Consider the following 21,503-nt stretch of genomic DNA (forward strand, 5'->3'; position numbering starts at 1 on the left):
ATGTTGAGTAGTCACACGATAAGAAACTATGAAGAGTAGTCAATGAAGTAACAGAATAATTCTTAAGAGATTGAGCATAAAAATGAAAAAGCTAAAGTAGGAGTTTTAAATAAAAGAGGTAAGTTATACTTATTAGTTGATTATTATTATTATTATTATTATTATTATTATTATTATTATTATTATTGTAAACAGAGAATACTTATAGGTTCAATATGTATTAGTTTTTGTAATATTTGTATAGAGAGTGATGGCGGATTAAGAACTCGAATACATCTAATCCGCCATGACATGAATAACGATTGATGAAATAAATAAATATTACCAGTGGCATAGACTGTAGGATTTGTTTCTATGAGGGAAGGATTTTCAATCAGAGTTTAGGAAATTTTATTATATATATATATATATATATATATATATATATATATATATATATATTTATTTATTTACAGTGAAACCTGTCTAAAGCGGCCATCTGAAGTTACCTTGTAAAATGGCCGTTTTATCAGGTGGCCGCTTGATTAAGGTTGCGGTTCTTTTACGAATCAGCATGAAAATACTGAATTTCACTGACTTTTTTGGACTGTGCACGTACAACAATCATACATATCAATGTCAACCTCTTCCATTTTTGCAATTAGCCTTTTCAAAACTCGCTTGCGGTACCTCAGTTTAAATTTTTGGATAATACCTTGATCAAGGGGCTGGAGATGTGATGTATTTGGGGGAAGAAACGCCAATTTCACGGATCACATTGCGATTTTGTCGTTTAATCTTGGAATTGAAATCGCATAGTTAATTCTCAAACTATGATGATGTCATCCAAGTTTTATTGTTGGCAGTCCACTTCAACTCCAATAAGGCCATGTCAACATTTTTCAATCATCTCGGTTTCAATGATTTCCCTATCATTAAGAGTGGTTCTTTTTCTCCTGCAGCATTAAAACAATAGCAGGGTTATTCTATCTTTTGCCAACTGCCTCCCTTTACAATCTTTTTTCTTGAAACTTAAGTTTTGTTAGGGAGGGCCCTGAAAATAAACCTGTTTCGTCAACATTGTAAATGTCTCTGAGTTCATATTCCGCAAGAATTGAAGGCAGTCTATTTTCTTCATTCTTCAATAACATTGGTTGCAATGTCACCAGACACAGAACGAAATGTAATGTTATGCCGTTTTCTAAAGCACTCTAACCACGCATTACTAGCAACAAAATTTCTTACATTGAGTTCTTTCGCAATTTCAAGAGCTTTCTCTTGAATCATAAGCCCACTTACAGGCAATTTCATCGACCTCGCAACTTGAACCATTCGTAAACGAACTCATTCCCATTACTGAACACAGATTCTGTCTTCCTCCCATTCTTTTAATATTTCAACTTTATTCTTAATTATACAGTTTATTTGTGTCTTTCCACATTTGAATAGTTCTGCGATTTTTCTCGCAGATGTTTCCTTCTCACTTTCTTCAATCATTTTTCGTCTCACCTCTAAACTCAACACCATTCTAAATTTATTGTTAAACATGATTTCTCTCTCAGACTAACTTCACAGTTCCTCTGAATCAAGTGAATGAAAAGAAGAAAAATTCGTAAAAGCTGGTCCATATAGAGGAAGACACAAAGAGGAGAACAAAAAAATCGAATGGTTAACTACTTAAAACATACTGTGACATTTTCGATAGAAAAAGTCCGTGTTTGAATCCTTAGAAAACGAATAAGAATTTATAGCTGTGCAGGGTCGAAGTGGAAAGTGACAAAAGAGTCATAAAACAGTAACCAACTAACCCTAAGATATGGAGGGTGTACTGTTGTACACTTAGCTATTGCTTCCTGTCCTCTAACCGTCGAAAAAATAGGTCAGACAGTATCCGTGAAAAGATTTTTTGTTGGACAGTGACCGTTATAGTCAGGTTCCAATCCAAATAGACCCCGGCCGGTGGCCGGCGCATGAGGTGGCCGTTAAATAAAGAGAGAATTTGTATTGAACGTATGGAAAATCCAATTGGTTCCAGAGAAAATTGGCCTTTTGGCCAGGTGGCCGTTTAAATAAAGTGACTGCAAAGGCAGGTTTCACTGTATTTTTAAGCCTTTTTCCATTCCCCTGCAGTTTGCCTCTAATGCACTTTCTTGTCAATAGAGGAGAGCCGGTTGCAATATTTCTTTGACATATGACCAGTCTGTTGCAGAAGCAGGGGTGTAGTCGTGCCAGGGTGCCGACCCAGTACTTTTTTCTGCAGCCTGGAAGTCTTCTTCAGGCCGGTGGAGAGGAAGGACGTATTTTTCGCAGCGGAGAAAAGGTTTGAGCAATGGGCTGTGAGTTGGAGCTGTACCGGGCAAGGATAGGCGGCTGGGCGGCCAGGTCAAGGATGCAGCGGAGCGTGAAAGGGACAGCTTTGGCAGGTCTGGCTGAGTGTCTCTTCTTTCACATAGTGATCGCGATACTACTAATTATTGGTGGTATCGAACTGAATCCAGGACCTGCAAGCGACAACGGAGTGATCAGTGTCAAGTGTGGCAGCTGTAGAAAGAACCTACGAGTAGGCGTGCTGTGCAACCAGTGCGAGAAGTGGTTCCATCTGACTTGTCAGAAGATCAAGAGGGAACAGATAGTAGAAGAAACGTGGCTGTGCAAGGACTGCGGGAACGAGGCAGGCAGCAGGGAGCTCATCGGTCTTCGGAACGAGGTGAAGAAGCTACGGGAGAATCTAGAGACGGCGGAGCAACGGATCAAGTTTCTGGAGGACGAAAATAAGTTGTTGCGACGGGAAAAGGAAAATGGCGAAGAGAGGGAGGAGAAGAAGAAGCATGGTGCGGCAAGTGTTATCATCGGAGACTCCATCATTCGACACGTAGGGAATCTACAATCGGAGCTGGCGACAGAGTGTTACCCTGGGATTAGAGTGAATGAGATGAAAAGCGTGATCGAGAATCAGGAACGAGGGGACCCGAAAAACATCGTCCTTCACGTAGGAACAAACGATTTGCGAAGAGGTGTTGATTATATCATGGCAGATGTATATGACTTGGTGATGGAAACGAAGAAGAAATATCCGGCAGCTGGGATTGTCATCAGTGGAATCGTCAGACGGAGGGATGTGAACTGGAGAAAAGTGGGTCGTGTGAATAAAGCTTTCGAGTGGGTAGCGGAGTGTCTTGGTGCGCGTTTCGTCGATCCAAATTCCTGGATAGACGACAGATGCTTCGGAAGAGACGGAATCCACCTAAATCGGAGGGGGGCTGCAGACATGGGATCCCTCTTCGCGCGGGTGGTATATATATAAATGGTCCGACGCGTGACAATGCCCTCTTAGATGTTTACCTACTAAGACCTGTCTCTCTCTTTGTCAACTCTGAAAGTCTTCATAAAATAAGTGATCACAATAGCGTCTTATTAGAAATCTTATGGGAAAACACAGTAAATCCGAGGTCAAGTCCAGTGTCTGTCTGGAATTTTAACAAAACCGATGTCCATGAATTACAAACGTTTCTACGACAAAAGCATGATGACTTTCTAAGGACTGAAGGAAATATGGAAAATGTGTGGCATAAATTTAAGTGTATAATTTTCGAGGCATTAGTAAAATGTGTACCTTCTAAAATAATTAAGAAAAATCCGGACCCAGAATATTACACTAATTATATTCGCTACTTAAAGAAAAAGACAAGGCGCGCATTTAGCAAACGTAAACGGAGCCATGAGCATTGGGAAAAATATGTTGAATTAATTAAGAAACTTGAGTGTGAAAAAAGGTTAGCTCAGGAAAATTTTCTAAAAACTATTTTAAAAGAAGATGAAAGTAACAATTGGAGACAGTTTTATAATTATGTACGCAGGAGAAAAGGGAAAAATGAAGGAGTAGTGCTTTTACGAAATCAGAACGGAGAAAGTATAACTGATGACAAAGAAAAGGCCGACTTATTAAATTCCTATTTCATTTCGGTTTTCAATAATAATAATAATAATAATAATAATAATAATAATAATAATAATAATAATAATAATCCCGCTGATAGGAGTGGTTGTGTCACAGACCGTGAATGTGAACCAAATTCGACTTTCAAAATAACTTCCAAAGGGGTTAGAGAGAGAATAACGAAATTAAAAAATCGGAAGTCTCGAGGACCAGATAGTATTGCTACAGAGATTCTTAAATTAGGTTCCGAGGCCATAATTCCATACTTAATGCGTATATTTCATGTTTCCATAAACAATGCAGCTATTCCATGTGACTGGAAATCAGCTATAGTGGTACCCATACATAAAGGTGGAAATAAATTAGATGTCGGAAACTACAGATCGATTAGCCTTACATCTGTCGTATGTAAAGTCATGGAGCATTTGATATCGGATTATATTCGTCATGTTCTAAATGCGAAAGACTGGTTTTACAACCGCCAGCATGGTTTTAGGGAAGGCTTCTCATGTGATAGTCAAATTACGTCGCTGGTTCAGGATCTAGCTGAAGAGGTAGATAGAGGCGGAAGAATCGATGCAGTTGTGATTGACTTTTCGAAAGCATTTGATTTGGTGCCACATGACATATTAATAGATAAGTTAAGTAGGCTAGGAATAGATAAAAGAGTGGTGCTATGGATCCAAGAATTCTTAAAAGGTAGAACCCAGAGAGTTAGAGTAGGTCATGAAATATCGCAAATTGGAAATATAAGTTCAGGGGTGCCACAGGGCAGCGTTCTGGGTCCATTACTCTTTATAATATACGTAAATGACCTATGCCAGGATATTACATCAAATGTGAGGCTATTTGCAGACGACTGCATTATCTATAGAAAGATTAGAAATAATTCAGATGTAGATGCTATTCAAACAGACTTGAATAACATTTACAACTGGGCGTTAAAGCATAGGATGAAAATAAATGGTTCTAAAAGTAAATCTATAACATTTTGTAAAACCCGAGAGGAAACTAGTCTTAATTACGAATTCAGTGGTGTTGTAATTCCGCAAGAACAATGTTGTAGATACCTAGGAGTGTATTTAAACTCCAAACTTTCTTGGGGAGAGCATGTTGATAATGTTACGGGCAAAGCATGGAGGGCACTTCACTTTATTATGAGAATCTTGAGAAAGGCTAGCCCCAAATCGAGGGAAATAGCATATCTAACATTAGTGCGACCGTTAATGGAATACGGAACTACATGTTGGGATCCCTATAGAATATATCAGATAAATTCCTTAGAAAGAATCCAGTATAGGGCAGCTAAATTTGTTAAAGGTAAAAGAGAAGATGGGAACGATACGATAAAAGAACTTAAATGGGAAACTTTGGAAAACAGACGTAGGAAAACTAGAATAACATCATTGTATAGAGCACATCTAGGTCAGAAAGCATGGGTAGACATAACGGCTCGGTTAGAAAAGCCAACGTACTATGGTAGGAACGATCATGATTTTAAAATCAAATGTAGGAAACAGAAAACGGATGTAGGTAAATTCTCATTTTTAAATAGAACTATAAATGATTGGAATGACCTACCTGCAGCGGTCTTTGAGGGCTGTCCTTCCTTAAGGAGATTCAAGAATAATTTAAAGAGTTGTGTATAAAGTGAAAATTAAAATTAAGGTGACATTCAACATTTAATTTTTTAAGGTGGCATGTATTTATCTAGCCTGACGAGTTTACTTCCTTGGTTTGAATTGTAAATTATTTAAAAATAGCGTGTAAGAGGGCCTTAGACTAGAAATGTTTAGTTTAAATGTAGTTCTGTTTATAAGTATGCATAAGAATGCAATTATTTGACTTATTTGAACTGTTGCATCAGTGAAGCGAGGTGAGTCAGTGAAGTTATGGTTTTACAGTGCAGTGAACAGTTCCGATCAGTGATAATTTATAGCGTCAATGAAATGTGTTCTATAGTGTCAGTGAAATGTGTTACAGAGTGTCAGTGAAATGTGTGCTAAAGTGTCAGTGAAATGCGTCATAGTGCCACTACAGGGAATGAGATGAGAGTAAAGTGAAAGACTATTAAAACTTACGTAGGACCTATACATAATTATGTAGGTTGTGTTGTAAAATTAGGTGTTTTATTTTATGTTTTATTATTATTGTGTTAAATTGTATTGTGTATTCTTATTGTATTGGGTATAAAATTGTATATGTGTTGTAAATTTTATTATGTATTGTAAATTTTATTGTGTATTGCTTATCATTTTAACTGTGTATTGTTAATATTGTATATACCACTGCCACCGGGTGCTTGCCCACTTGCAGTGTAAATAAATACATACATGTGGTCTTTATTTCTACTTTTTTAAATAATTGTCTTACTTGCTTCTTATTCAACTTTGTATTTTATAAGTATGAATTAGTAGTAAATAACAGCGGCATTACTAATAAATAATAATAATAAGTATAGTAGTAGTAATAATAATAATAATAAACTTTTCGCGATGCGTCCTGATACTATTTTATTTACGACTATACCCCTGTGCAGATGGTGGGAAAATGACGATTATGTTAAGTAGTAGGGTTACTGTAGGATTGGGAAAGAGTCTGGTCATGGCCCTTGTAATTGGTACTATTCCAGCATTTGCCTGGAGGGACTTGGAAAAACAACAAGACAAAAGATAGCTGGTACTTGGTATCGAAACCTTGACCTCCTGAAGACAAGGCAGATGTGTTTCGGTAAAAATTAAGATTGAATATTAGGTACAAATATACCACTCTGCACCCACTAGAATTGTGATAGTGATACACCGAGGTTTTTTTTCGACGAGATTAGAGAGGGTTTGGCTAAGTGACAGGCCAAGGTCTGCAACAGATAATCCTAAGATTTATAATTGTACCACAGTCCTCGAGGCTATGGCATTGTTTCTCTATTACATTTTAAACTATGTCTTACTTTTGTTGTTTTATTGACAGGGTTTATAAAAGAGAATATTACTGGTTAAAAAATAATTAAATAAACAATCTCTTTTGCTAAACTGGTGAATTAGGTACAGCAGCTTTCAACCATGCCGTTACCAAGTACACAATGTTACCAACATAAGGGCAAGGCATGACGTTTCTCTCTCTCCTCCCCTCTCTCCCACCCTCCCCTCTCTCTCATTCTTAACATTACTCAGAGGTAGTGCCAGTATTTGCAACAAGGTTAGGCAGGGTTTGATGAGAAAATTATATTAGTGTAAATTAGACGCACTTACAGTGATAAGGTTAGGTAGGATTTGAAGAAGATATTTTTATTTTATTAGGTTATTTTACGACGCTGTATCAACATCTAGGTTATTTAGCGTCTGAATGAAATGAAGGTGATAATGCCGGTGAAATGAGTCCGGGATCCAGCACCGAAAGTTACCCAGCATTTGCTCTTATTGGGTTGAGGGAAAACCCCGGAAAAAACCTCAACCAGGTAACTTGCCCCGACCGGGATTCGAACCCAGGCCACCTGGTTTCGCGGCCAGACACGCTGACCGTTACTCCACAGGTGTGGACTTGAAGATATATTAGTGTCAGACACATTATCGACTTCAATGATATTCCCTGAATCACATCATATTTCTCTTTCATTTTGCTGTGATAACATGGTCTGTCTTCGAAAACGTATTTTCTTTTAGTGCATAAAAAAAAATCGATGTTATACTCTTGCACTTAACCAGTACACTAAATTGTTAAAGAACATAGTCGCGAAATTTATTAGCAACATTTTGATTCTGTTTGCAGCGAGATGCCATTTGCCACTTTCTGTAGCTTAAGAAGTGTCACGGACACGAGAAACTAAAGGCACTCAAAAAGTTTGTTCACAGAAAATTTATGGAAACCTATTAAACAGCCTTAGTAAATAAATCAAAAGGAAAGAATGGAAAAACGTACAAAATAGCTGGGAATCACTTACATTAGTAATAAACCTAGAAAGGAAGCAGTAACTAACTTTCTATTAATAAGTCACGATTGATCGGCTGAACACCTAAGTAGGATAGGAATACTTCCAACAAATGAGTGCTTTAGAATAACTCTTCTCGACAGCTAGCTCTGCCATCTTCTTCAGGGATCTTCATCCCTGAAGAAGATGGCAAAGCTAGCTGTCGAAAGCTTGGAAGCTAATCTCCAACTCACCTGGCTGAAGAACCCAAGAAGAGTTATTCTATATCAAACGCCGGGAAAGCCTCAAGTCATACAAATGAGTGCTTTGTTTGTAATACTGGTACATGTTATGAATTCAGAACAGCTTCTAACATGCTCAGGTTTAGATACAGACTCTCTGAGACAGGGTGACATTTGTAAATTGTATGGGATTTCCAGAAACTGAATGGCTTAACTCTGTCATTTTCACTCTCTTTTCTCTTTTTTATTTTTGAAAATTTAAATTGTAATTAATTTGTTCTGAATTATGTAATTTGTAATTTAATCAATTTTCGCATTTTCTCTATTGTATATGTAATGAGATGCCAGACATGTAATGGATTAATCCCAGTAAATCCAAACAGTCATGGACAGAAGTATAAGCACAGAGGAATCCAAACATTAACTTCATGCTAACATTTAAACATATACAGGTATCGAAAAATGTTTCTATTAGGACACTTCACCCTTTTGTTGTGCAAGATACTACACACAGAGAAAATAAACTGAAAACACCAAAACAAATAATATATTAAAGTATCTGTATCTGTCCAAGTGCATAGTTAAAATTCAAAACATGATGTCTAACCCTGTTTCTACTAGGTGTGGCGTCCGACAAGGAGATTCACTAGCTTGTCTCCTTTTTAATATAGCACTGGAGAAAGTCATGAGGGATTCACGTATTAATACTAGGGGAACTATTTTCTATAAGTCGATTCAGGTGTTGGCTTATGCTGACGACTTAGATATCATAGGAAGAAGTCAGGCAGCAATGAAAGAGGCCTTTATTAAGCTGGAAAAGGCAGCAAGAAAGATGCATTTACAAATTAATGAAGAAAAAACAAAGTATATGCCAGTCACGAGAGCTAATATAAATGGACCCCCCCTACCTGGAAATAGGCTCTTTTAAATTTGAAACTGTCCATAGTTTTATCTATCTTGGCTCTGAAATTAATAACAAAAATAATGTTAGTTCTGAAATTAAAAAACGAATATTATCTGCCAATAGATGCTTTTATGGTCTTAGAAGACATATGAAATCTAAAATTATATTAGGAATACAAATATTATGATGTATAAAACTCTTATAAGGTCTGTACTATCTTACGCATCTGAGACTTGGCCATTGTCAAAGTCAGATGCGACATTATTATGTACATTTGAAAGAAAGATTCTTAGGCAAATCTTTGGACCAGTTAGAGAAAACGGAGCATGGAGAAGAAGATATAATTTCGAACTGTACAGATTATATAATGAGCCGGACATTGTTAAATTCATAAAAATAAGAAGATTGGATTGGGCCGGGCATGTTGTGAGAATGCAAGATGATAGGGTTGCGAAGAGAGTTTTTAAATTTATTTCGATGGAAAGAAGGAAGGTTGGGAGACCGAGATTGAGATGGGAAGACTGTGTGATGGATGACATCAAGATTTTGGGTGTTAGAAATTGGAGAAGTTTGGCATTGGACAGGGAGGAATGGCGAAAACTTCTGAAGAAGGCCAGGGCCCATGAAGGGCTGTCGTGCCATTGATGATGATGATGATGATGATGATGATGATGATGATCTGTATCTGTATAGGGGCACTTTATGATGGGACACAAATATAGGCACAGCAAACTAAATCCAGGAAACAGGTATCAGTAGCCTACTGTCTTAGTTGTGGAATGCACATCAGCAAGCTATTACTTCATAAATCAACACTGTACACAATGTACCGCTTATAGGGATCGAGAAATAAATGCTCACCACTTAAAATCAGATAAAGATATCGTTGTGATTTACATCTGACAAGATAGAGAAACTGTCCAAGTTTATGCAACAAAGTCTGAAAACAGCTGGCATAACTTTTGTTTGTTATGCATAACTTTAGTTTGTTTGTTGCTAGGGCACTAAAACAAGCCTGGCGCCATTTTGTAGGATAACACGCTATGGTAAACATGTGGACACCACAACAGAAAGTTCAGTGCATGCTATGGCTAACGGAAGAAAAATCTGTTATGCTAGTACAACACCGTGTTCGTCATACAAGGACTGTAGATCCACCTGGGCATAAAGCAATTCTCAAGTGGAACACAACACTTCGAGAAACAGGGTCTTTGCTTCCACAGACTGGTAAACATGCGAAACGGTGTGTAACTGAGGAGACAATCGAACTGTGCTAACAGCATTCACTAGAAGTCCACAGAAGTTGATATGAAGAGTTAGTGCCAAGCTTCAAATCCTTAGAGCAACAATTCACAGGATCATGCATAAGCTTCTACATTTGTAAGCATACAAGATCCACCTTCGTCACCAGATAAAGCTCAATGATCGTCCACTTAAGGAAAAGTTTGCTGCTGAAATGCTTCTACGAATTGACAATGACAACACGTACCTAGACAACATTGTTTTCTCTGACGAAGCAACAGGCGCAACTGCCAGGTATGGTGTTCAGAAAATCTACATGTTATATTTGAACATGAGAGAGACATGTCCAAAGCGAATGTTTGGTGTGGATTGATGGGGACCATTCTTCTTCGTAGAGACTACAGTATAACAGGAAATGTGTATCTAGACATGTTGCAGAACTTTGTTGTTGACCAACTTTCCCTAGGATCAGTTTTTCAGCAGGATAGGGCCCCACCCCATTATCATCAATGGGTGCATGAGTTCTTGGATGAAAAATTCACCAATAGGTGGATCGGAAGACGAGGACCCCTTGCCAGGCCACCCAAACCGACCTCCTTGGACTTTTTTTTTTCTGCGGCTTTTTGAAGGATGCTGTGTACCAAAGAGGCAGAGCTAACACTGAGGCAACACATCACAAATGCCACAGAACACTTGGCAGGAGGTTGAATACTGTTTAGATGTCTGCAGAGCAACTCAAGGCACCCACATTGAGTTGCATTGAGCATTCCCCGAAACTCGGAGAGTTTTTACATCAAGTTATGTAAAAGATATTATATTTTTTTTTATTTTAGTAGGTTATTTTACGATGCTTTAACAACAGCTGAGGTTATTTAGCGTCTGAAGGTGATAATACCGGTGAAATGAGTCCGAGGTCCAGCACCGAAAGTTACCCAGCATTTGCTCATATTGGGTTGAGGGAAAACCCCGGAAAAAACCTCAACCAGGTAAATTGTCCTGACTGGGAATCGAACCCGGGCCACCTGGTTTCGCGGCCAGACGCGCTAACCGTTGCTCCACAGGTGTGGAATAAAAGGTATTATAATAAATCATTACTACTTATTTCTCGATTCCTCTAAGCGGGATAAAGTGTATTACTGAGCACAATGGGAAAGAATTGGCAATTAAGGAAAGCGAAATTGTAATGAACCTACATAAACAACAAAAATATTACAGTGAAATAGGCAAAGATGTGAAGAAAACCACTTTACAGTAAGAACAGTACTCAGGAATTTCAACAAAACAAAAACACTGATAAACAAGCCATGAACAGGGCAGCCATCTAAGAGGGAGGAAGACTATGAAACTGGTTTAAAAAAATTCCAGGATTACTTCAACACAACAGTAGAATTAAAAGAATAGTCGGCCTTGGTTAGTTAGTGCTGGCCTTCTATGCTTGAGGTTGCGGGTTCGATCCTGGCTCAGGTCGATGGCATTTAAGTGTTTAAATGCGACAGGCTCATGTCAGTAGATTTACTGGCATGTAAAAGAACTGGGGGACAAAATTCCGGCACACCAGTAACACTGATATAACCTCTGCAGTTGCGAGCGTCGTTAAATAACCATAATTTTTTTTAATTTTCAAAAGAATATTTAGGAAAAGACGTATATCCCCATACACTAAGAAGAGGACTACTTAAAAATGGGTACCATGCAAGAGTGACAAGAAAGAAGCCCTATATAAGCAAAGTAAATATGAAGAGAGCGTTGTTTGCTAATGAAGATGTGTCCAATGATTCTAAGTTCTGGAAAAAAAGTTATATTTTCTGATGAAAGCAAGTTTAACATTTTTCAAAATAATGGACGAATTTTGGTGCTGAGAACAAAGAACAGAGAGTGGGATTTGAATAATATCCAATCCACTGTAAAACATGGAGGTGGTAACGTTATGGTATGGGATGTATGACAGCTAATGGGGTGAGTGAGCTTGGGACAATGGATAAATATAATTACATAGAGAGATATTTTGCAAAATCTCGAGAAAAGTGCAAATAAACTGGGCCTGGCAGACAGTTACTACCTACTTCCAATAGGACAACGATCCTGAATATACTGTAGAAATTGTTCGTCACAGTCACCAAACATTAACCCCATCGAACATCTTTTGGATAATTGGGCGGAAGAGTGCATAAACATGCCATTACTAGCAAAAAACAATTGAAGGAGATGCTTCTGACAGAGTGGCGAGAAATAGGGACAGAAGTCACTAGTAAGCTTGTTGGTTCCATGAAAAACAGGCTTACGATGCAGGGGTGTATACTGGTTAAAGGGTTTGGGCTACCGCTGACCCTATTATTACACAAAATATATCTAACAATTACTTTAATTTTAATTACTATGGTAAAACTAATAATACAAAATTATTACATTATGTTATATTATAAACTTTTTCTTTTGTAATTTCCTTGGGCTACCGCTGGTAGCTCCGGTAGTCCGCAAAATACGCCCCTGTTACGATGGTTATTCATAGAAAAGGGAAGCTAACGACGTATTACTAAATGAGTGATCATTTTGCGTGTGGAAGCAAAAAACTGACCAAAATTGTATTGTTTATACTTGTGTCCAACATTATCAGAGACAAAAAGAATAATTATTTTATTTTCTGTGTTATAGTAACTTTTATTTTGATTTCTAAAATATTATTTTATACTGGTACTTACAGTAGTGAAGATTAATTTATTTTCAGTTCCAGTGTTATAATATGTATAATAGAGTGAAATAGTCCACAGCTGTGGAGTAACAGTTAGTGCATCTAGCCGCGAAACCAGGTGGCCCGGGTTCGATTCCCGGTTGGGACAAGTTACCTGGTTGAGGTTTTTTCCAGAGTTTTCCCTCAACCCAATATGGGCAAATGCAGGGTGACTATCAGTTCTGTCCATCATTGTGACTGAGGGGTTAGCGAGTCTAACTCCGAACCCAGTGGTCCCAGGTTCTATTCCCAGTCAGGACGAGTTGCCTGGGTGAGGTTTTTTCGAGGTTTTTCCCTCACTCCTATGGATGAATATCAGGTAACTGTATCAGGAATTGGAACCTCACTCATCTTCGCCACTTTCTTTCCTCCCCCATCATCCTTTCCTCATCATCCTGTTTCTGGTTTTTCAGATCACTCTATCAGCGGCCTCCCGAAGCTATAGGCTCTCTCAACCGGCCTCCATGGAATGTAATTAAGCGACGTTGGATGGCTTCTGCAACGAGCACCAAGACGGACCTACTTGGGGAGAGGAGTTTCGCCTCAGACCGACAGGGGGACCTTGGGGGAAGTTGCCGAAGCAGGAATGGTATAATGGTATATGGATTTCTGTGGGCTTTAGGGATAGGTCGTTAAGGGAGTCATGTGGTTAGGTCGGTGCGCATAGGGGATCTGTGGCATGCAACTCATTCCATATCGAGGGTTAGCGCAGTAGATGTCAACAGGTCGCCGTGCTGGGCCAACTGTGCCACCCCCCCTCAGTTAAATTCCATTCCAACTATCAGTGCTGGAGCCCAGACTCATTTCACCGGCATTATCATCTTCATTGCATTCAGACGCTAAATAACCTAAGATGTTGATAAAGCGTCGTAAAATAACCTACTAAAATAAAAATAAAAAAATAGAGTGAAATATAAATTTTGAAATCTGTATTATATACTTATACTTCTGTCCGTGACTATATGTAGGCCAAACATTTCGAATTACCTACTGTTATAAAACGAATGTGCCATAGCACCTAACACGGATTGTATTGAAGGAGGGGTAGGAGGGTTTTGTCTCATGTCTATGTAGATTTTTGTTACTGTGACAGTGAAAAATTAGAGAAGGGAAAACGATTATAGATAAAAAATATTCAAATCTAAATATGTATTTTTTTTAATTTCAAGGAAGGGATTCAAACCCGGTAACCCCCCTTGTGTACGCCCCTGGATTAAATAAATAATTTACGTTTTTTAAGGGTTATTCACTTGTGATTTAGATGACTAAACTCAATAGCTATAATTTTTTATTTCTTTTGTTGTGCAGTAGTATTAGGGCTACTAGTATTTATTGGATTTCGAAATGAAACCGGCTGATTTTACCGTTCATTTATGAACTGAGAATGATGATGTAGTTTTTATTTTGAGAAAATTACGATAATTGGCTGTATCCACGTGGTTAGATTAAGGCTTAAATTACAAGCAGAACCAGCTGTCTTTACGACACATGACGCACTAGGGGGTGTGTTCTGTTATTGGCGAATGACGGATTTGTGTAAAGGGGCGTCTAGTCTGTCTTCAGAGTTCAGAGGCTCTGGCTTCGATGAGTGCGACTTGTGCTGTAAGTCAAGGATGTACTACGATGGAAGTACTGTAGGCTATATTTCGTTAGATTGTGTCGGTGAAAAAAATTATACTTCTGCCTAACAGTTGTACGTGTGAGAATTATAGAATGCCGAAATAGGTACCGGTATTTCAGAAGCAGATTGGTACAACGATGCCGAAAAAAACGTGTGTTTTAGGAAGAAGAAGAAGAAGAAGAAGTAAGTACGATATGTGGATTTCATTAATGTGTGCTTCATAATAGTTATTTACTTTAGTCAGATTTCAGTAACAAAGTGTCGAAATAAATGTTTTTCTATTTCGTGATCCATCCCGTCAAGTTTTTATAGAAAGAGCATTTGGATTTCGAGTGCCTATACTGTGATTGATGTTCATCGCCAAACGCTAACACTCTACATTTTCGACATTTTTTTTTTTTATATAGTAGGTAGTTCCACCACTATCAGTGACAAGGTGAGGTTGGATTTTATCAGGGGATATACATTTTTGTGGCAAGTACCGATAGTCCCACTTGTCCGTGACAAGATGAGGTTTGATGAGACGATGGTTATCGCGTATTCACCACTTCGTCTACTCTACTTGGGTAAGTTGTCGTTATAGAGATGAGGTTAGGTTGTTTGCGTGAAACTAGTGTTGAGGTAGTTCCGGTAATTTCGGAAGTGAAAATCGTTGATTTCATCTGGTTACACTAGAGCAGAGCGTAGTCCCCGTCGTACTCCGTTTATACACCTTGCATATACGAATCTGTGACAAGTTAGGTTTCGTTAGTTTAGGCTTTTCTTATGTCTTGCATATATGATCAACTGGTTCTCCATTTAAAAAAATTCCTTATAAATTCAACGATTTTCACTTCGAAAACCACCGGAACTACCTCAGCGCTAGTTTAAAGTAAAATAACTGCTAAAATAACACTTTGTAATCTTTTTTGGCATTCGAGGGTGGGAGGGAGTTGGCCCGGCCTTCTCTCGGTACACACACACACACCTCAAAATGATTTTTCGACCCGATCTTCGTATTCTAGACTGTCACTCCGTTGCTTCGATCGCTAAAAAAATACGTGCACCGCACATCAAGTCACTGTACGCCACTTTATCTCACAATATGACAATAGATCATAATAAAACTTACAATTTGACATAACAGTCTCGAGAAGACGTTACTTCACTTCAAATAAACCACATGTGCATGTAACTTATTAAGTTACATAACCAGTCTTTTCGCATTGACAGTCACGTACTCAAAAGCTTCATTCACTCGCTTTTATTGAAAAGGATTACATTAAACTTCTCAGAATCTAACAATACGAATTAAGTGAATGCACAAAAGGGCATTATTGCAACGTGTACAACTGCATCAAAATGATGTAATAACCCTAATAAGCCTGTGCCACGAAAATACAGTTATAACGGATACGACGCGAAGACCATGATAACAAGTCACATGATTTTGTGACTCAGATTATTCGCCATATTTGGCAAATATAAGTTGATCATGACACAAGGCGGGGCGCCGATTAAGACCGGAGAGCTTATCGTTCGTTTCGCTGAAGTACTGACGTCAGCAATGGATCTAAAAGTCAGAGTTGTGATTGACAATCGTGCATCAATATATTTGTTTTTAATATCAACTCTTAGTGCATACTCTACATTCTGCATTAACCGACTAACATTTTCATTAGCTTCATAGGAAACCCCATGAATTTCTAGCATATTTATCTATGAGTACAGTCTACACGTATGGAGTAACGGTTAGGGCGTCTGGCCGCGAAATTAGTTGGCCCGGGTTCGAATCCTGGTCGGGGCAAGTTACTTATACTTGTTTTTTTGAAAGATGGGACATGACAGTGAAGCGGCCGAGCGTGGAACTACAGTGCCATGTTGCCAATATGGACTACCACGCTGCCAGCTGATGGAGCTTGCAGTTGTCGTTGAGATGACTGACGTTAAAACATTCATTGACAATTGACGCGAAGGTAAGAAAATAATACAAAAATCGACAGAGAATCAGAGACGAAACGTACCAATGCTAACATTGTATGCAGAATAAATCTGTGGTGTTTGGGTAAAGGGAGATAAGTCATAAAAATGAGTTCGGAGATAAATGAAAATTAAACTTGGAACCCTTATTTCAAATAATTTTCTACACAAATAAAACACATCAACTGCTTGTATTCTTTGATTTTTGCACACCCACTTGTATAATTTAACTTGTGTGTTCATCTGGGGAACAAAATTCCACCTGGACAAAAAAATGACTTATACCCCTTTACCCAAACACCACAGAAATGTCACCGAGAGAGCTGTGAAGCACTCACCACGTGGAAACTAAGTTTGGCAACTCAACTGTTGTTACCATAGCAACAGGCCTACCACGCTATGTGACATTCAGTTGTTTTTCCGATCGCAACGCTCCTGTCATGGCCCATCTTTCAAAAAAACAAGTATAGTTGAGGTTTTTTTCCGGGGTTTTCTCTCAACCCAATATGAGCAAATGCTGGGTAACTATCGGTGCTGGACCCCGGACTCATTTCACCAGCATTATCACCTTCATTCAGAGCCTTCTTCAGTTACAAGCCGGAGCATGGGTAGGTTTGGCAATTCTGAGTGGAGGCGGGAAATTCTAAAGTGATATTAATTGTGCTTACTCATTGCTTTCGTTGTATGCAACGTATGTTTTTTCAGTATTACTTTATGCACCAAGGTAAGATCAAGATTCAGAGTAGTGATGTAAATTATTATGGATTCGAAAATAGGGTTTTATTGCAATCAATTAGCTATACTTCAGAACACGGCGTAAATAGATTACTTGCATACAAAGACTGCCACTTAAAATAATTACAAATAAAACATGTTTTTTTATTGATAGTACAAAGATAAATAAATTAATAAGATATTCCTTGCACCAAAAATAATGAAATCAACAATGCAATAAAGACGTAAGTTCCTATGCAGTATTCATGTTCCATTCAATTAACAAATTTGTGGCTAGCAAATTGGCAATATTTTAAGACTTTATTGTGTTTCACCTGTAATGTGAAAGGTCTAGGATACATTTTAATATTATCTTATGCGATTGTCTATCGTGCTTTTCGATAAATACCGTATGTCAGATGCCAAGGAAGCCAGTTTTAGTTTGAATCTGGCTAAACAAAATATACAATACATATAGTAAACAGATTAAGTCAATATAAAAACATATTTTAGATGAGCTATATAAAATTGAACATTTCAAATTAAGTAGAATAATTCAATTTACAAGCATAAACAATTCATCAGTTGTGTAGAAGGTATGAGTATGAAGAAATTTGGTTAATTCTTTTCTAAACCTTTTCTCATTGTCCTTCAAAGCTTTAAGGGGTTAGGTACAGCTTACAGCAGTAAAATTTTGGAAATATTCAACTTTTTTTCTTCTTCCATTATTGTATCTTGTACAATAACGAAAATTAGTAGGTGTAAAACACTGTCCTTCTGCTATATGGAAAAAATATATACAGGATGTTTAAAAAATACGGGGCATAATTTCAGGTATGTATTTCCCACATGTAGACAATCAAATAGTTCATTACAACATGTGTCCGGAAATGCTTCATTTCCGAGTTATGGCCTTCACAACATTGAAATTCACCAGAACGTTTTTCTTTCCGCAGGTCGTTGTCATTACAGAAAATGTTCAAAATGTCCACCTTCTGCTTGAATACAGACCTCACATCGATGTCTCATTGATCTGAGAACACGATCCCAAACTCCAGGAGTATTGCGTATGTCCTCAGAACATGCCACAATTCGATTCAGAAGGGATTCCAAATCAAGCACCGGAGACGAATAAACCAATGATTTTAAATGGCCTCACAAGTAGAAATCGAGAGGGTTCAGATCAGGTGAGCGTGGAGGCCAAGCAATTGGGCCACCTCTACCTATCCATCGATCAGGAAACCTTCGATCCAAGTACCGGCGAGCCGTACGACTGAAGTATGCAGGAGCGCCATCATGCAAGAAGTGAATGTGTTGACGATTGATCAGTGGAGTGTCTTCTAAAACATGAAGTATGGTGTTTTCCAGGAAGTTTGTGTACGCCTGCCCCATACATGCTGATTGTGGAAATTTGTTATGTCATCTCGTGTGAACTGTGCTTCATCTGTAAATAATACTAAGGCAGGAAAGTTCGGATTTACACCACACTGCTGCAAGAACCACTGACAGAACCTAACTCGTGCAGGGTAATCTGCTGGTGACAGGGCCTGTACACGTTGCAAATGATAAGGATACAATTGATACTCTTTCAACAGTCTCCAGACAGTCGTATGAGGAACAATGACTTGCAACGCTACCCTTCGTGTGCTGATAGAAGGAGTCATGTTCACAGCCTCCAGAATCTCCTCCTGTACTTCTGGAGTTGTAGATCTTGGTCGTCCCCTTCCCAAACCAGGAGAGTTAAATTTTCCATACTCGCACAGACGGTAATGGAGACGTACAAATGTCTTCCGATCTGGACATTGTCGCTGTGGGTACCTCTCCTGGTACAAACGACGAGCCAGCGCAGCATTGCCGTCCGCCTTACCGTACATGAAGTGTATCTCTGCCAGCTCTTGATTTGAATATATGTTGCACAGTCTAACGCCTACACAACACTGAATGTAACCTTCGCCTCGGAATGAACTGTCAGAGTGTCCTCTTAATGTCTCCTTTGATGGCAGCGACCTGCGGAAAGAAAAACGTTCTGGTAAATTTCAATGTTGTGAAGGCCATAACTCTGAAATAAAGCATTTCCGGACACATGTTGTAATGAACTATTTTGATTGTCTACATGTGGGAAATACATACCTGAAATTATGCCCCGTGTTTTTCAAACACCCTGTATATATATATATATATATTTACCATTTAAAAAAAATTTTTTAAATTTTTCTTTTCAAAATTCAGTTCACTGTGCAGTGATGATGCGTTTCCCACATAACTCAAAAACTATCCAGCATTCTGTGATGAAATTTTTATGTCTATTTATGTATGTCATATTCACAATATGATGCAAGATCACTTCTCTACCTTTGATAGATTGTCTGATAAAAAAACAAATTCTTTTTAAAATGGTAAAATATCAATATTTTCCATTACACAAAATAAAAAAAATGTTACTCATTAAGTAATGTAGTTGAAATAGCATGATATTGTAAACACGAGTTTCAGCAATAAAATAAAAGAGAGAGAAGATGAAAAATTTAACAAGTTTTTGAGTTATGAGGGAAACGCTTTGTCAATGCATTGTGAACTGCAAACATTTCGAACTTTGAAAAAAAAAATATAGATATATATATTTTTTTAATCGTATATATACATTTTTTTTCATATAACGGAAGTACAGTGTTTTATACCTACCATTTTTCATTATTGTACAAGATATAGTAATGGAGGAAAAAAATGTTGAATATTTCCAAAAAAATTTACTACTGTAAGCTGTACCTAACCCCTGAAGATAATTAGGCAGTACATTGAAGACTGTAACACATGAATAGCGAACTCCTTTTTTATAACAGCTTAGACTAACAGAAGGTAGATTTGATTTGATTTATGTCTTGTATTAAAATTATGGATGTCTTGATTAGTATTAAATGTATCTTGGTTTTTAATATACAACATTATTAGGGAAAGAATGTATTCACAAAGTAAGGTCAAGATTTCTAAATTTCGGAAAATATTTTTACGTGATATCCTTTTATGCACGCCAGCCATTATTCTTATAACTTTCTTTTGTAAAACAAAAATGTGTTTAGCTTCAGACGAGTTACCCCAGAATATTAATCTGTATTTCATTACAGAGTGAAAATATGCAAAATATGACATTTTAAGTAAGTTTATATCACCAATAGCAGATAAGGATCTTAATGCATAAGGAGTAATAAATTCTATGTGTGTTTTCCAGTTGAAGTCATTATCCAACTCTAAACCAAAAAACTTTGTAATTATAGATTCTTTGAGATGTGTTCCATTTAAGCTATGGTTCCGCTACGGCGATCATCGCCGAGCGAACAACGCCGCTCGATTAGCTCTACGTGTCAATATACTCGTATACCGAGCTGGTTTCTATACGACGTTCATCGCTGGCTGCAGCGATGTGCGTCAGCGTTCATCGCTCTGGATTGATTTGACTTCAAATTGAGAGCGATGATCGTCGTACATTCAGAAAACAAAAGAATGACAGTAAAGCAATATGGCTTCAAAACGTGTATTTAGAACCTCAACAATAAATGATATTTTAATTAATTTTGTTTCCAGTGATCCTGCCTGTATGATATGGGTTCGAAAGTATATAGAGATGCCCATAAAAAATAAATGTTGAGGAAGGAAGTTGGTGAAATTATAGGGAAGGGTGGTAAAGTAACTTGTTTTCGAGATAGGATAATATGCGAATAGGTACATTAGAAAAACAATATTACAAATGAACTTTTTAATGACAGTGGTTATAAAAATCCCGAATTGAGTGTTTTTAAGAAGGATGTATAAACAGGGTGTCAAGAGAATCTCTTCCATGAAATTTCAACCTTTAATAACGACGATTACAGTAATGTAGGTCTAATTAATTAGCCTACTCGAGACTATTTTAAAATTCAAATGAAGTGTGTCTTATCATTAGATTTCAGTTGAATAGCTTGGCCATAGCTTGAATATTGAAACCACTACAATTTATAACGAACAGTGTAGGCCTAATTTATTTTGTTGACATGATTTGCACGCTCGGAAAATACAGGTATTTTTCCAGAAAAGCTAAAACAAAGAGGGCACAATATTCTTTCCCTTCACTGACTTCTGTGAGCTTTAGCTACATACTGTATATTGATAAACACGGACCTAGTATTAGTCTGCAGCCACATGTATTTTCAATACGGAATAAAAATCCTTTAATGCCTACCTATATATTCTAAACACTGTTGTAACCCCACTCCACTTGTTAATTTACCAAAATAACATG

General features: G+C 37.7%; 1 protein-coding gene across 2 annotated transcripts in view; it reads right to left on the reverse strand.

Moving 5' to 3' along the window:
• Positions 1 to 16,026, reverse strand: part of LOC138698427 (uncharacterized) — a 28,748-nt gene extending 12,722 nt beyond the window's left edge. Inside the window, exon 1 of one of the 2 annotated variants that reach the window (XM_069824318.1) lies at positions 15,669 to 16,026. The gene's annotated coding sequence lies outside the window, so the exon portion shown is untranslated. The other variant, XM_069824319.1, reaches the window with a different exon arrangement.
• Positions 16,027 to 21,503: the final 5,477 nt, after the last annotated feature.

The sequence above is a fragment of the Periplaneta americana genome, chromosome 4 (assembly GCF_040183065.1).
Source record: "Periplaneta americana isolate PAMFEO1 chromosome 4, P.americana_PAMFEO1_priV1, whole genome shotgun sequence".
In the NCBI taxonomy this organism is placed as follows: Eukaryota; Metazoa; Arthropoda; class Insecta; order Blattodea; family Blattidae; genus Periplaneta; species Periplaneta americana.